The sequence below is a fragment of the Silurus aristotelis genome (assembly GCF_946808225.1).
Source record: "Silurus aristotelis genome assembly, chromosome: 3".
Lineage (NCBI taxonomy): Eukaryota > Metazoa > Chordata > Actinopteri > Siluriformes > Siluridae > Silurus > Silurus aristotelis.
In genome coordinates, this window is record NC_139576.1 from 8,350,098 (window position 1) to 8,367,597 (window position 17,500).

The window sequence follows — 17,500 nt, forward strand, 5'->3', positions numbered from 1 at the left end:
GGTATTGTAGGGACAACGTCTGCTTAATTTGCGTATTTCCGGGCTTATTTTGGAGGGTTGGGGGCCGTTATGTGAGACTAATCTCACTCTCTCTCTCTCTCTCTCTCTCTCTCTCTCTCTCTCTCTCTCTCTCTCTTTCTCTCTCTTTATTTCTTTCTTTCCTTCTTTCTCTCTTTCTGTGGTTTTTTTTCCTCCTTCATTGTGTTAGATGTTGGCCTGCAGTGCAGGAAGTGCCTGTTTTGTTTTTATACCTCCTTCCTGCTGGCTGACCACTCTATTATGTTGTGGTGTGTTTTGTGGTGTGTTTGTGTATGTGTGTGTGTGTGTGTGTGTGTGTGTGTGTGTGTGTGTGTGTGTGTGTGTGTGTGTGTGTGTGTGTGTGTGTGTGTGTGTGTGTGTGTGTGTGTGTGTATGTTGAGCATGTGGAGGAAAAGGAAGAGGCCTTGCTGTGCGTGCAACTACAGGAAAAGACTCTTTACTGTTACACTGGTTCAGTAACTACAACTGGAGCATCAAATACACACACCGGCACACGTACACACACACACACACACACACACACACACACACACACACACACACACACACACACACACACACACACACACAGAAAAATTGAGCTTGTAATAAAGCAAGGAAATGATGCAGTAGGTTTCCCTCCATTACATTTTCTGGAAAAAAGTATACAATTATTTAAATTATTTGGTAATAGAAACTTTATTTATTGATTTTTTTATATATTGCCATTTTTGCATTTTCTCTAATAGCTTCTTTGAAACTTGGAAGAAAAATACTGAAATTATGTGTGAATGAAAAAAAAAAGGCAGAACAGCAGTAGAGCAATGAAGCTGGAAGGCATAAGTCCTAGTTTAGTTCAGAAAAAATAACCTGATAGTTATATGTAAAGATTGGGTGATGTGAAGATGAAATATGCTGTAGATATGATATGTGACGTATCACAACACACTCTTCTGAGATGTTCTGAGATGTGTCTCAAAATATGTGTTTCATGTTCTTTTAGTTGTCAAATCAGCACTGGATTTGGCCATGACCTCCTACAACAGCTGCTCTCACATTCACAATCACCCGATCTCAGTGGTGATACCACACACCTAGATGCATACATCTACACACACTTTCGGTTATATAAGTTGGATCGTACTTGCCGATAACTGATTAATCAACCGATAGTTTTAAAAATGGATGCTATATAAAAACTGTGAAATAGTTTGCAACTTTATTACCAAAAAATTAAAATAAAACAGTTCTGAATAAAGAAAATGTGCCCAAAGATTTCATCTTTTTTTTTTTCATTTCATCTTCTCCCGCTTATCCGTAATTCGGGTCGCGGGGGCAGCAGTCTAAGCAGAATCCCCAGACACTTCTCCGTGTCCAGGGATCGGGCTGTCAAGGCCAGTCCCTTACGGTCCCTCCTGCAGGTGGTGAGCCCACGGGAAGGCGGCCCCACGTCGCTCCGACGTCACGGTCCTTGATTTTCTCGTAAGGGTCCCCTGGAGCATAGAGGGTTAAGGGCCTTGCTCAAGGGCCCAAGAGTGGCAGCTTGGCGATACCGGGGCTTGAACCCCCGACCTTCCGATCGGTAACCCAGCGCCTTAAACGCTGGAGCCACCACTCCCCCAAAGATAAATTATATAAATATGATTATATTAATTAATCAAATTGATAAATTATAAATTATGAATATAACACTCTCCATGCAGCATGCAGTCTCTTGTAAAAACAAACAGCACGTGGCGTTAGTGATTTGCAGTGATTTGCCTCTAGAGGCCGCTGTTGTAATGACAGCGGACGATCTCAGTTGCTCAGAACCAGAAAAACGAACGGTATGGATTTTTGCCAATAGCAGATAGTTCCAGCAGTCAACTATCAGTGCCTGTAAATCAGTCGACCTCTAGACGAGTCTTGTGTTTGACTCTGTCTGACTTTGCTGAATGGTTGAGGAGGAGGAGGATTGATGAGAGGTTAGATAATCTAGCTGCGTGGGGCTCAGAGAGGTTGGTCTGTAGGTATAGAGATAGGTAGAGACAGTTATTTGTTGATGGTGAGGTCAAGGATTAGGGACATACCGAGACATACCAAGCAGTAGATTTAACCATCTTAGGGATTGAGAGTGGAGTTTCTTCAGGGAACAAACCTTGCTTTTTTTTAGTGCAGTGATACCTGACTGTGATACATGGAGGATGTTATGGAGTCAATAATGATAGTAGTGATGAAGTGGAGGAGGATTTGGAAGATGATCTGGAGCTTTGTGTAATGGATAGGATCTAACAGGCAGGTGATGGGATTACGGGGACTTTTCTCCTGATAGAGAAATATTAGAAGTCAGGTTAGGAGTAAAGGTCTGGCAGAATTTTTTTTTTTTTTATAAAAAAATGTAAGTTGGTGATTAGCAGTCAGGAAGGATAGTTAAGGAGGAGATGGTGGATTTATAAGTGAAGAAGTTTGTAAAGATCTAGTGCATTTGTAAAGCTTCAAGTTTTAATTTCCTTCTCAGCAGATGTTGCATTAGATGAGAACTTGGGCAGGAGAAAGTAGTATGAGATCCTTATCGAGTTGTGATTTTCTCCACTTTCTCTCTACGGCCTAATTGTTATTAATACTCAGAGAGAACTAAGAGCAGAATTTGAGCAACAGTTGCTCTCTTGGGAGTCATCTAGCCAAGTCCTGTGTATGTTTTTGAGTACAGTGAGATTGTTCCCATCCCCTCCAGTGTGCAAGTAATCACTCTTCTCTTCATTCAGTAATTATAAATATTATTTTTAGTATTCATGCCATAATTATTAGCACTGCTGCTATCTTTGCTTCTTAATACAGTAATCCCCCGCTTTACCGTGGTTTGAATCTGGCGCCCCCTGTTTTATCGCGGAATTGTATTTGCCACATAGTTTTCACAGTATTTGCCACATTTAATTTTTACAGTCTCTCGCGGAGAGCACGATAGACCAAAAAACTTATAGGGAATTGTTTTAATGGAGTTTTATGTTGAAATAATGGAATTTATTAATAAAAATATAATGAATAATTATAAAATGAAGTAAAATGTTAATACAGTACAGTACAGAAAGTAAAGAATGCGGTGACATGTATCTTTAACTCGGCCACTTTTTTGATGTCATAGAACACTTCAACCAATAAACAAGCAAAGAAACTACTCATAGGCTACGCTACTAAAGAACTGTATACTGTACAGTACATGTACTCACTATGCTATACAGTGTACTGTATTTCTACAAATTAACACAAAATTCATCTCGCTTTATTCTTGCAAATGTTTTTATTCTTGCAAATGTGTTTAAAGTGTGTGGAAGGATGATTTAAGAAGCATTTTTGGGGTGCCGTCCGTTTATTACGGGCGGGTTTGTAACGTAACTGCCGCGATAAACGGGGGAATACTGTAATTTTTTTTGTTATGAATATTGATATAACTGTCATTTTGCTTTACTATTGAGCTGCATTCAGACTTGAATCAGTGATTTAAATCTAAACGATATTGTGACTGTAGTTACATAGCTTAAATTCTCTTGATTTTAACATGATTACCAATTTTGTGGCAGTGTAACGTTTTTCTGGTTCCTCTGGGATATTCGGCCTTTCTTGAGTTTTTTCAAAGTATTCATATCTTGCCGTTCAAAGCCCAGGAATTATTTTTGAGCACGAAAAAACAAAGAATTTCTAATGCATGTTTCAATTGCATTTTAATGTAACAAACATTAAACATTAAAGCGAACGTATTTAATAAACTATTCATTCATTCATTCATTCATTTTCTCCCGCTTATCCGTAATCAGGGTCGCGGGGGCAGCAGTCTAAGCAGGCCCCCACCTTCGACTGCTGCCCAATCCTCACAGCACCGTCCCTTACGGTCCCTCCTGCAGTTGGTGAGCCCACGGGAAGTTAGTTAATAAACTAATAAATAAATAATGTTGAAATTATTATAATTACAATAATACATATGTACTGTTTGAATAAATGTTTTGTAATAGGTTAATACATTTAGTAGCTCAAAACAGCTTGTGGAAATTACACCTTTTTTGGTTTCATGAACAAGGATATAAGTAAAGTCAGGTACTGATTGATGTAGGTGAGGTGAGGAGGTCTGGGGTGCAGTCAGTGTTACAGTTCATCTTTCACGTCAACCCATGTAAATCATATCTTCTCTTGATGAAGCACATGCATTTCTCTTTCTCCACACCTGTATCTATTTTCCTTTCACAGTTCTCAGACTTGGATTTACTGTATAGACTAATGAAGAATCCTGATAATTTATTTATCAAGCCAGTGCATGTATGTGTATTTGTATGTGCTTTTTAACATCCCAATCCACATTTGGTCCACTTTTGCTGTTATAACAACCTCCACTTTTCTGGGACGAAGTTCCACTAGATTTTCGAGTGTGCTTGTGGAGATTTACATTTACATTTACATTTACATTTACATTTGCGCCATTTATCAGACGCCCTTTTCCAGAGCGACGTGCAAAAGTGCTTTAAGTCTCTAGCAATGAATAAATCTACACTGGTACGCAAGATTACAAACTTAGTATAAATGTAACTCTTGATTTTTACAAAGCAAACTTGAAGAGGGGTAATTTAAGTGTTTCAGGAAGAGGTAGATCTTCAATCGTTGCTTGAAGATAGACAGGGACTTCGCTGTACGGACATCTAGGGGAAGTTCATTCCACCACCTCGGTGCCAGAACAGAGAAGAGCCTTGAAGTGTACTTACCTCTCATTCTGAGAGAAGGTGGTACCAGTCAAGCAGCGCTGGAGGATCTCAGACAGCGTGGTGCAGTGCGAGGTGTGATGAGGTCTTTGAGGTAAGATGGTGCTGGTACATTTTTGGCCTTGTAGGCAAGCATCAGTGTTTCGGATCTGATACGTGCAGCTACTGGAAGCCAATAAAAGAAGCGCAGCAGTGTGGTGGTGTGGGAGAACTTTGGCTGATTGAACACAAGTCACACAGCTGCGTTTTGAATCATTTGCAGTGGATGAATAGTGTTCAGAGGAGCTACAGTAGTCCACTCTTGAAATGACAAGAGACTGAACAAGCACCTAGGCAGCCTGTGTGGACAGAAATGGTCGAATCCTTTGCATATTGTAGAAAATAAATCTACAAGAATGAGCCACATTAGCAACATGTGAGGAAAAGGACAGTTGATTGTCCATAGTTACCCCAAGGTTGCGAACAGTGGCTGAAGGGGAGAGCAGAGAATCATAAAGAGTTATTCTGAGATCTTGAGCTGGAAATGAATCACCTGGGATGACCAGCAGTTCTGTTTTGCTGGGGTTGAGTTTTAATTGATCTAATTGCATTCATCCATGAAGATGTCTGTCAAGCATGCCGAGATCCAAGTGGAAGCTGTGGTATCTGAGGGAGGGATAGAAAAGATAAGTTTGAGTGTCCTCAGCATAGCAGTGGTAAGAAAACCCATATGAGGATATGACTTCACCAGTGTAGTGGGTATAGAGGGAGAAAAGGAGGACACCAAGTACCAAGCCTTGTGGGACACCACTGGTGAGACTGCACGGGGCAGATGTGGATCCCCTCCATGTTACCTGGTATGAGCGACCTTCCAGGTAGGAAGCAAACCATTCCCATGCTGTTCCGCAGATACCAAAGCTCCTGAGGGTAGACAAGAGTGAGGAGGCCTGGGGTGCAGTCAGTGTTCAGTAGATTTAGGGTCAGAGCTCTATAGCAGTAGGCCACTCAAGATCTACCACTGCAATTCATGTAAACCATATCTTTTCTTTTCACACAGGGGCTTTGTTAGCAGAAACAGGTTTGGCTCTCGTAGTTCAAATGAAGAGAAAATTTAATGTTACTGCATCCAAAGATGTTCTATTTAATTGTGTGCCTTTAACTTTGTGCTACCATTTTGAGGAAGAGCCACATATGGCTGCAAATGTCAGATGTCCCAATACTTTTGCTTATATAGTGTGCATAATATATTGGGATCTCTCAATCTTACCCTAGTCACTCATGTTCACTTGCTGTTTTTGTGGGTTTTTAGTTTTTTTGCTGTTTGACTCCGACGCACATTATTTGGCAGCGCAGTATGAAACAGCACGAAAGTATACAGCCCCTCCTGATTCTAATAGAAATCCAATTTTTCAATTTTTCCTCATAATGAGCTAAAAGTCTCACCACTAAGATTGCCAAAGACTGTTTGTTAGCGACACTGCCAGAAAGCGTAAGGTCTTAAACAGGGTTGAAAAACACTGCGCTCGCTTTTGCAAGTTTTAGAAGCGTAGGCGATGAATCTGATTTTTTCCACAGAATCCTATGAATATATTTAATATGTAAAAAAATGCTATTCCGTTCCATTCCATTTCATGGGTGTGTGTATTTGTTGTAAAACCGGTGGCAGGTTTTACTTGAATAGGTGACATTTCTAATATATATTTATTTTGCTGCTATATCTGTTCTAGGAACCCAATAACTTAGCTTGAATCTGCTGAACTATCATATATTTTACTTTACAAAGTTATTTTATTCCTGACTGTTCTAAATTGGGGTTTGTTTTGACTGCTTCCTGAAGTGTCTCCAAACTGAAATAAAATGGTGTGAAACCTCCTTTTTCCACAGGATATGACGGGATGTTTACCAACACACTGTCTATTCAGACAGGATATAGTATACACCAGACAGGATATAGTATACATCCTGAGGTAGTTTTATGGAGCTTTTTATAGTGTGGCATGGAAATTACAGTCTTTAAAAAAAATAAATAGACATATTTTTTTTGGAAGTATTACAAATTATACCACTTAAAGCTATTGAGAATTTAACTTTCAGTAGATGCTCTCATCCAGAGAAACATACAGTTCTCTCATTTATATACACTGATCAGGTATAACAGTATGACATTATAGCATCATGACCAGTGAAGTGAATAACACTGATTATCTCTTCATCATGGCACCTGTTAGTGGGTGGGATATTATTCGGCAGCAAGTGAGCATTTTGTTTTCAAAGTTGACGTGTTGGAAGCAGGAAAAATGGGTGAAGATTTGAGCAAGTTTGACAAATTGTGATGTCTAGACGACTGGGTCTCTCTGCAACTGCAGCTCTTGTGGGATGTTCCTGGTCAGCAGTGGTCAGTATCTATCAAAAGTGGTCCAAGGAAGGAACAGTGGTGAACAGGCGGCCGAGGCTCACTGATGCACGTGGAAAGTGAAGGCTGGTCCGTGTGGTCCGATCCAACAGAAGGGTCAGAGCTGTTTTTACAGCAAAAAGGGGACCAACACAATAGGCAGCTGATCATAATGTTATGCCTAATCGGTGTATACAGTGAGGAAAATAAGTATTTAAACACCCTGCTATTTTGCAAGTTCTCCCACTTAATAATCATGGAGGGGTCTGAAATTGTCATCGTAGGTGCATGTCCACTGTGAGAGACATAATCTAAAAAAAAAAATCCAGAAATCACAATATATGATTATTAAACTATTTATTTGTATGATACGGCTGCAAATAAGTATTTGAACACCTTTCTATCAGCTAGAATTCTGACCCTCAAAGACCTGTTAGTCTGCCTTTAAAATGTCCACCTCCACTACATTTATTATCCTAAATTAGATGCACCTGTTTGAGGTCGTTAGCTGCATAAAGACACCTGTTCACCCCATACAATCAGTAAGAATCCAACTACTAACATGGCCAAGACCTGTCCAAACATGGCCAAGACATGACCAAAAACTGTCCAAAGACACAAGAGACAAAATTGTACACCTCCACAAGGCTGGAAAGGGCTACGGGGAAATTGCCAAGCAGCTTGGTGAAAAAAGGTCCACTGTTGGAGCACTCATTAGAAAATGGAAGAAGCTGAACATGACTGTCAATCTCCCTTTGGACTGGGGCTCCATGCAAGATCTCACTTCGTGGGGTCTCAATGATCCTAAGGAAGGTGAGAAATCAGCCCAGAACTACACGGGAGGAGCTGGTCAATGACCTGAAAAGAGCTGGGACCACCGTTTCCAAGGGTACTGTACACTAAGACGTCATGGTTTGAAATCATGCATGGCACGGAAGGTTCCCCTGCTTTACCAGCACATGTCCAGGCACGTCTTAAGTTTGCCAATGACCATTTGGATGATCCAGAGGAGTCATGGGAGAAAGTCATGTGGTCAGATGAGACCAAAATAGAACTTTTGGGTCATAATTCCACTAAACGTGTTTGTAGAAAGAACAATGATGAGTACTATCCGATGAACACCATCCCTACTGTGAAGCATGGGGGTGGTAGCCTCATGCTTCGGGGGTGTTTTTCTGCACATGGGACAGGGCGACTGCACTGTTTTAAGGAGAGGATGACCGGGGCCACGTATTGCGAGATTTCGGGGAACAACCTTCTTCCCTCAGTTAGAGCATTAAAGATGGGTCGAGGCTGGGTCTTCCAACATGACAATGACCCAAAGCACACAGCCAGGATAACCAAGGAGTGTCTCTGTAAGAAGCATATCAAGGTTCTGGCGTGGCCTAGCCAGTCTCCAGACCTAAACCCAATAGAGAATCTTTGGAGGGAGCTCCAACTCCGTGTTTCTTAGCGACAGGCCAGAAACCTGACTGATCTAGAGAAGATCTGTGTGGAGGAGTGGGCCAAAATCCCTCCTGCAGTGTGTGCAAACCTGGTGAAAAACTACAGGAAACTTTTGACCTCTGTAATTGCAAACAAAGGCTACTGTACCAAATATTAACATTGACTTTCTCAGGTGTTCAAATACTTATTTGCAGCTGTATCATACAAATAAATAGTTAAAAAATCATACATTGTGATTTCTGGATTATTATTTTTTTGATTATGCCTCTCACAGTGGACATGCACCTACGATGACAATTTCAGACCCCTCCATGATTTCTAAGTGGGAGAACTTGCAAAATAGCAGGGTGTTCAAATACTTATTTTCCTCACTGTAAATGAGTATGAATTTATGGAAATAAAATAATATGAGTAAGCAAATATAAGCATGAATTGGCATGATTATGAATGGGTAAATAATAACGAATAAGTATAAATTAATATATTGGAATGGAGGAGTATGAATAAAAGAATACGATAAAAATGTGTAAATGTGTTGGACAGCTCTTTGGCCTTTGTCTTGGTTATGTTAGTAGTTGGATTCTTACTGATTGTATGGGGTGGACAGGTGTCTTTATGCAGCTAATGACCTCAAATCCATCCATCCATCCATCCATCCATCCCTCCATCCATCCATCTTACTTACTTATGCTGAGCCATTCAAAGCCATTCATATTTACTTATGAATTTACTTACATACTCATTAATTTAAAGTTTCTGTCTGTTCATTCATATTTTTTTAATCAGATTCACTGATTTATAGTCATTTGTTTATATATTTATCCATACATATTTTTATTCTCTCATTCATACTTAATCCTCATTCTTATTGTTATTATTATTATTATTAATAATAAAATTCACCCAATCTGTTAAAATGAACAAGTGAATACGTTTAAGTCCCTTATTTATTTTCAGTAAGGTGGCATGTGAGCTATCTTTAGATCTTCCTTCTCACTGAGAGAACAGGATTCACTGTGAGAGGTGTGTGGTGTCTCGCTGTCTATGAGCGAGAGACAAAGGAGTATGCAAGAGAAAGAAAAAGAGGTGAGAGTGAAAGATGGAGATGGGGCATGCAAGAAAAAATAGTAAAAAGCAAAATAGTATAGAAAGACCAATAAAAAGGATAAATAATGAATGCGTTTTAGAGTAAGAGAGAGGGATGTGAAAGAAGGAACGAGAAAGGGAAAAAGAGAGAAAAAGATAGAGAGAGGAAGTGAGATGTGTTGGATGAATGAATGGATAATCAGAGAGGTCTGCGTTTCGTGTTTGTCGCACAGTGTTGCCATTGTTTTCCTCTCATTTAGCTGTAATTGATGTGCAGCTATTCATTACTCATGGCTGTTCATTATGCTAGCTGATGGCTGAATGAACACACATGCGCGCACACACACACACACACACACACACACACACACACACACACACACACACACACACACACACACACACACACACACATGGACACAGAAGCCAAAGTTACGTTCAGCTGATGTGTTTCCACATGAGATCATAAATACATTTGATGATAAACAGAATATACCTTTAGGACATGTTGTGTGTCCCCATGTGAGTGTCCCATGTTGTGTGTCCTTATGCGAGTAGTTCAGCAACAATATTGTCCCAGTCTTTGATTTGTCGCGGATATTTTTCCAAGTAGCGAGAACTAGAGGTTGACCGATTTATCAGTTTTGCTGTTTAATCAGCACCAATAGTTAATTGCTGGCGCTATCTGTAAATAAATCAATACTGATAGTTTTTCCTGGTCGTGTCTGCTCTGGAGCGGCTGAGAAGGTCCGCTGTCATTATACAGTATGATAGCGGCCTCTAGAGGCGAATCACTGACATCACGTGCTGTTTGTTTTGACCCATGAGACTGCGGGCTGTACCTCATTCATGTTAGTTCGCAGTGCATTAACTAAAGTTAACAAATAATTTTTTTATATTAACCTCATGTATGTGTTAACTTCATATATTTAAAATGTATTAGTAAATGACAAACAATAAACAATACTTCTAAAACACTTTTCATCTTCAGTTAATGTTACTAATGGAATCTCTAACACTGAATCTGTACGGCTACATCCACACAGATAAATTTCAAAAATGCTTTTTTGTCCAAAAAGTTGCTCATCCACACTGAAACGTCAGAAAATGTTTACGTCCCTGTACTGGGCATGAGTAAAACGTGAGAAACTTCGACCCGTGTCATTTCCTCCTGCCGTTTATTTACTTTCCAACTCGTTGAAACATTGTGGCAGTGACTAACAAATCTTCATTTTTCAAAAGCCTCCGTTTTACCAGTCACACACTGTTTACACACTGTGATGCGAAAACGGTGTTTCCAAATATATCCACTTCGAAAAGCGTTATCAAAAAAGCTAGGTTTTCGTTTTCGTCTCGGTGTAAACAGGAAACAAAACGTAGAGAAAAATATGCATTTTTAAACGAAAAAGTATTAGTGTAGACATGGCTTAAAGCAGCCATCTTTAAATGTCTTTAAAATCCACTATCGGTCGACCTCCAGCAAGAACAGCGACGATACTCCGAGGAGAGGCGGGAGCAACAGAATCCAGTTTTTCGTTCGATTTGAAAGGGAGGAGTGAGGGTGAAATATAACCACAGCATTATTTAATGTATAGAAAATGTCACGTAGGAATCAGAGTAAGTGCAGAGATCGTTTGTTACTAAACACGATGTAAAACAAGATGACATGCTCAAGATCAATGAAACCTCAGAAACCTGAACAATCATAAGCAGTGGAGTCAAACGAGAGACAATGAGCGCAGTGAACACAGAATGCATGAAAAGCGCACATTTTTGTTGAATGTGAAGCAGTGGTTTCTGGGAAACGGAGTCTGTGTCTCTTGGAGTAATCGACATGTCATGTGATACCCAAACAGTTATTAAAAACAGGTCAAATAAATTCCTAGTAAAGCGTAGGGATGTTCTTTTGCACTATATCTCCAATTTAGTGTTTGGTGAAGGAAGACATGCAGGTAGTTGGTGTGAAAGAGGCAGATGTAGAGGACAGAGTGGCATGGAGACAGATGATCTGCCAGCCAGAAGAAAAAGAGGAAGACGACCTCCAGTTTCCTGTGTGTGTGTGTGTGTGTGTGTGTGTGTGTGTGTGTGTGTGTGTGTGAGTTTCAGTTCAGTTCTGTGTGTTGAGAAGCCTGATGGCTTGAGGAAGATGGCTTGAAGAAACTGTTACACAGTGTGGATGTGTGGCCCGAATGCTGCTGTTTGCTGATGCAGCGTGTAGTGTAAACATTCATGATAGAAGGGAGAGAGACTCCGATGATCTTCTCAGCTGCCCTCACTATCCTCTGTAGGGTCTTGTGATCCGAGACAGTGCAGTTCCCAAACCAGGCAGTGATGCAGCTGCTCAGGATGCTCTCAATGGTCCCTCTGTAGAACATGGTCAGGATGGGGGGAGGGAGATGGGCTTTCTTCAGCCTACTCAGGAAGTAGAGATGCTGCTGGGCTTTCTTGGTGATGGAGCTGGTGTTGAGTGACCAAGTGAAGTTCTCCACTAGAATTTGGTGCGCTTGACGATCTCCACGGAGGATACATCTATGTTCAGTGGAGAATGGTCGCGCTGTGCTTTCCTGAAGTCAACAACCATCTCTTCGTTTTGTCGACATTCAGAGACAGGTTGTTCGCTCCATACCAGGGTGTTAACCGTTGCACCTCCTCTCTGTATGCTGACTCATCATTCTTGCTGATGAGACGCACCATGGTCGTGTCATTGGGAGACTTGATGATGTGATTGATTATGTGTGTGTGTGTGTGTGTGTGTGTGTGTGTGTGTGACAGAGTGATAGGCTAGAGGTATAGTTGAGAGTAGCCATGGTGTAAATGTTATACATAACGTGTGTGTCTGTGTGTGTGTGTGTGTGTTTGTGTTTTAAACAATGTGTCGTTGTGTATTTGTGTATGTCCCAGGTATATGTGTATATGTGTGTGTGTGTTAAACGATTTGTCATTGTGAATTTGTGTGAGTATGTTGCATGTATATGCTTGTATATGTGTGTGTGTGTGTGTGTGTTTGTGTGTGTGTAAGAGAGCCCATACATGAAGTGTTTACCTTCCCGTGGTGTTTGGATGTTATTTTTTCTCAGCCTCACACGTTTCTCCTGCTGCTTTCTTTGCCAACTATGAGAAACTCAAACTGAGAGAGGAAGAAGTGTTTGTGTGTGTGTGTGTGTGTGTGTGTGTGTGTGTGTGTGTGTGTGTGTGTGTGTGTGTTTGTGCGCCAATGTGTTAGTGTGTGTGACAGAAAGAAATAGGATTTAGGTATAATTTATGTTAACATTGTGTAAACATTGTGTAAACCGGGATATATAACACTGTGTGTGTGTGTGTGTGTGTGTGTGTGTGTGTGTGTGTGTGTGTGTGTGTGTGTGTGTGAGAAAGAGAGAGAGAGATACTCAAAACTATGGTAACTGTGGGTAATGGAGGTGTTTTGTTATTTCACTTTGGACAGTGCAGAGTGTTAAGGTCAAATAAGGGTCAAATTCCATGCAGAGCCTGTGTCACACAGACAAGTACACACAAACACACACACACACACACACACACACACACACACACACACACACACACACACACACACACACACACACACACACACACACACACATTTTTTGCCGGTGAAGTCCTTTCTTCCTTAACTTCTGTCATGATTTCATCCAAATTTTCATCTTTTGCTAATCTGAAATTAATGACGAGTTCGTTACAATGGCGTCACTTCATTCGCCACTGTTTTTTTCCCTCATTGAGACAAAGTGTGTCGAGGGACTGTGAGTTATTCATCTCAGGAGATTTTCACTCTTTCGAGAGGCTCCCTTCAAAAAAAAAAGCTTTTATCTAAACCACTGCACTGTCAAACATGATGGATGCCTGCATGTGAGAGCTTAAACAGAGCTTTCAACACACACACACACACACACACACACACACACACACACACACACACACACACACACACAGGCACGGCGTGAATGAGAAGACATGCAAAACCCAGAGTGATTTGATCTATTGTGTTTTTTTTCATTACTGTGGTATATTTTTTATTCAAACACACATATACCTGAACCAAATTGTCTGTCTGGATAAAAACAAATAGAAAAGTGAATCATATTGAACAGAAAAAATAAGTACTTGAAAAAGGAGACAAAGATCTGAAAGTGTTGAAAAGAGAGAAATAAAGTAATGATATGACGTTCACGGGTACAGATATTACAGTCATGATTTCGCAACTCGTAACCGCTACAGAAACTTCATTCAAAACTAGAATTTTTTCTTGACAGTGCAAAATTCATCACTTGACCATTTCCATTAATTACTTTTTTAAATAATCCTCCTTGTCAAATGATCTCATTCATACAACTGAGCAGTTGAGGGTCAATGCCTTGCTCAAGGGCCTAGCAGTGGTGAAGTTGGGATTTGAACTCATGACCTTCTGATCAGAAGTCCAACATTTTAAGCACTGAGCTACCTCTTTCCCCTGACATTCATTTTTTCACTGCAAAGCATAAGAAGCAGTTCTCTGTGAAGCAAGCATATTTTTCTCGGTGTCTTTGTGCTTTCTGGGTTTATTTGGTCACCTGGCGTTACCTGATGTCACTATGTAACGTAGCATTGCACTGTCCCAATGTTGCTGAGCGTTTTGACATGTCACATGACCATGTTGTCAGACTTGCAAACTATTTTGCATATTTTGCATATCAGTTTAAAAGTATAACATTTTTTTAGGGGTGTCGCCAAATAAGGATTTAAATAAGTTGAATTAGAATTGGCAAGTATTTTATATAGTTGACTGATCGTGTGTGTTGTTGTAAAGCCAAGTAGTATAAAACGTTACACAAAGATATAGAGAATATGAACAGAAACATTTTGGGTCAATGAACTTAAAACATAACTGCAGAAAGGCCAAAATCGCTTACAGAATGAAATTAAAACAAAATAGACCTTTACAAGAAATCCCAGACATTGTTAAATATTAAAATTTTGGCCACCAAGGTGCTTTTATATGAACTCAGACACCCCCATATAACCAAAATGGTATAATCCTCATCTCATAACACCTCTGCGAGGATTCGAATGTGAGGATTCCATTGGTGGTTGAATCAGGCTCCTCCTATCGAAGCATCGAATCTTTGACTATCTATATTTAAAAAATGTATTGCTGCTCAATTTATTTATTTTACTTTTGTTCCATTTTTCTTCTGGCAGTGTTTTGTTTTGGTCAAGGACACAGGAGATGCGGCTTATACTGAGAACATTAAGTACGAGGCAGGAGTGCACCCCGATAGGGTCGATCACAAGCCCCACATGCCCACTAGTTTAATTACTCAGTGCACTGAATACTGAATAACTCCACAAATGACCTCAGATACCGATCCTGACCTTGTCTCTGTCTTGTAAGACAACTTTCAGGACTATTGACTGATCTGTTTGTGTCCCAGTTGCTTTTCTGAAATGCTTTTCCCATCATCCCTGGTCACGTCTTTGTTTCAGGGCGTTTGTAATTCTCCGCTTTATGAGCGTGTCCGAAGCTTCTGGCGATCCTTCGGCACTGTCAGACTCGGGATCAATACGGCTTTTGTAGTGAGATATATACGGGCTTCTTACGCCGTGTTTTTGTGTTTTCATTGTGGTGAGGGGAAAAGAGAAAGGCGATTAAATATCTTCCTGCTTTACCTCTGAGTCACTGCAGTGTGTCAGGCACAATGCGAAACCTCCAACAGCTGTGCTTGGACCACAAGAGGACTGTGTGTGTGTGTGTGTGTGTGTGTGTGTGTGTGTGTGTGTGTGTGTGTGTGTGTATGCGCACTTGTGTTTAATTTTGTTATGTATTATTTTCATCCATTCATCCTATACAATATATGGACAAACATTTGTAGACACCTGACCAGAAGATTATGTGCTTTTTGAACATCCCATTCCTCATTTGGTCTCCATTAGCTCTTAGAATTAACTATACTCTCCTGAAAAGGTGTTCCACTAGATTAAGGAGAGTGCTTGTGCTCATTCAGACACAAGGGTGTTAGTAAAGTCAGGTACTGATGTAGGTGAGATGAGGATTTCCAATTGGTTTGAGGTCAGAGCTCTATTGCAGGCCACTCAAGATCTTCCACTTCAGCGCAAGTAAAGCAGATGTTCATGGAGGGGGATTTGCCATGCTGGAACAGGTTCTCATGTTACCACATCCAAAGACGTCCGATACAATTGTGTGCTTCTAATTTTTTTTGGGTGGAGAACCAACAAATGGCTGGAAAACCTATAGCCCATCAACATTATTTTAACTTCAACTAAATGTCACCTAACCTAATATAAATACAGTCATCCATCTATCTATCCATCCATCCATCCATCCATCCATCCATCCATCCATCCATCCATCCATCCATCCATCCATCCATCCATTTATCATCCATCCATCATCGATCTGTACAAAACATCTATCTATCTATCTATCTATCTATCTATCTATCTATCTATCTATCTATCTATCTATCTATCTATCTATCTATCTATCCATCCATCCATCCATCCATCCATCCATCCATCCATCCATCCATCCATCCATCCATCCATCCATCCATCCATCCATCCATCCATCTGTACAAAACATCTTGTTTACCTATCTATCCATCCATCCATCAATCCAGCCATCTATCTGTCCAAAACATCTTATCCATTCATCCATCCATCCATCCATCCATCCATCCATCCATCCATCCATCCATCCATCCATCCATCCATCCATCCATTCATTAATCTCTACAAAACCTCTTGCTCATCTGTCCGTCCATCCATCCATCCATCCATCCATCCATTTATTTATCTCTAGAAACCCTCCTGCTCATCTGTCCATTCATCCATACATCCATCTGTACAAAACCTCTTGTCCAGCCTAATTACCCATCCAGTCTTTTTAACTGCTTAATCATTCACTTTCCATAGATTCGCTGTACAATATCTGAAGTTTATTAAAAGAAAAATATATTTATTCGTTACTAACCATCTGGACTTTCATCTGCCTGTCCATTTCTGTCCAAAATGCATTTTACCACATAAGCTTCCAAAACCAGCCATTTACTTCAGCTTAAACTAACTATGGATAAAATACATCTATCCATTTGAATATCTGTACAGAACATCATATCTATGTACCCATCCATCCATCCATCCATCCATCCATCCATCCATCTTAACATTGATTAGGATGTTCGGATAATATTTACACTATAATGTATTAGTTGTAAACTTACTCCTAACAGATGTCTGTCTATCCATTCCTTTACCCACTATTCCTCTAGACATCACTTCATCTCTCGACCTGACCTTAAAGCACAAACATTTTACATCTATACATCTCTCCATTCATCTTTATCCTTTCTATCCTGGGAAATAATAATCTTTTTTGTCAGATGCGGAGTCTCTGTCTTTTAGTAGAGGATCATATTTCTGTCTTTTCTCCTTTTCTTTTGGCTTAAACAGAGTGTTGCATCACGCTGAGGTCTCATGTGAGGGAAATCAGTCCACATTGCATCCATAAGCGCATAAAACTGTCTGATAAACTGTCATATTTCATAAAAGATGAATGTGCTCTGGAACAACGAGGCCATTCAGTGCATCATTAGTGTTTTAAATAAAGCTAAGATGGGAATTATGTATTAATGACTAATGATTAATATGAATTGTTAAATGATAACAGAGTGTGAGCTGATATCAAGATATCAAAATGAATTTTATTCAGAAAGACATTTTTATATATATATATATATATTCTCAAGAGTCAAAATTTTATTCTAAGTTTAAAGAATGAAGGAAAAAGGTAAATAAATGAAAAACTGAATGAAGAAACTGAGTCTGGTACTGACAGTGAGAC

General features: G+C 40.0%; 1 protein-coding gene across 6 annotated transcripts in view; it reads left to right on the forward strand.

The window, feature by feature from the left end:
• Positions 1 to 17,500, forward strand: part of dip2a (disco-interacting protein 2 homolog A) — a 149,690-nt gene that overhangs the window by 41,833 nt on the left and 90,357 nt on the right. The gene's annotated exons all lie outside the window — the stretch shown is intronic.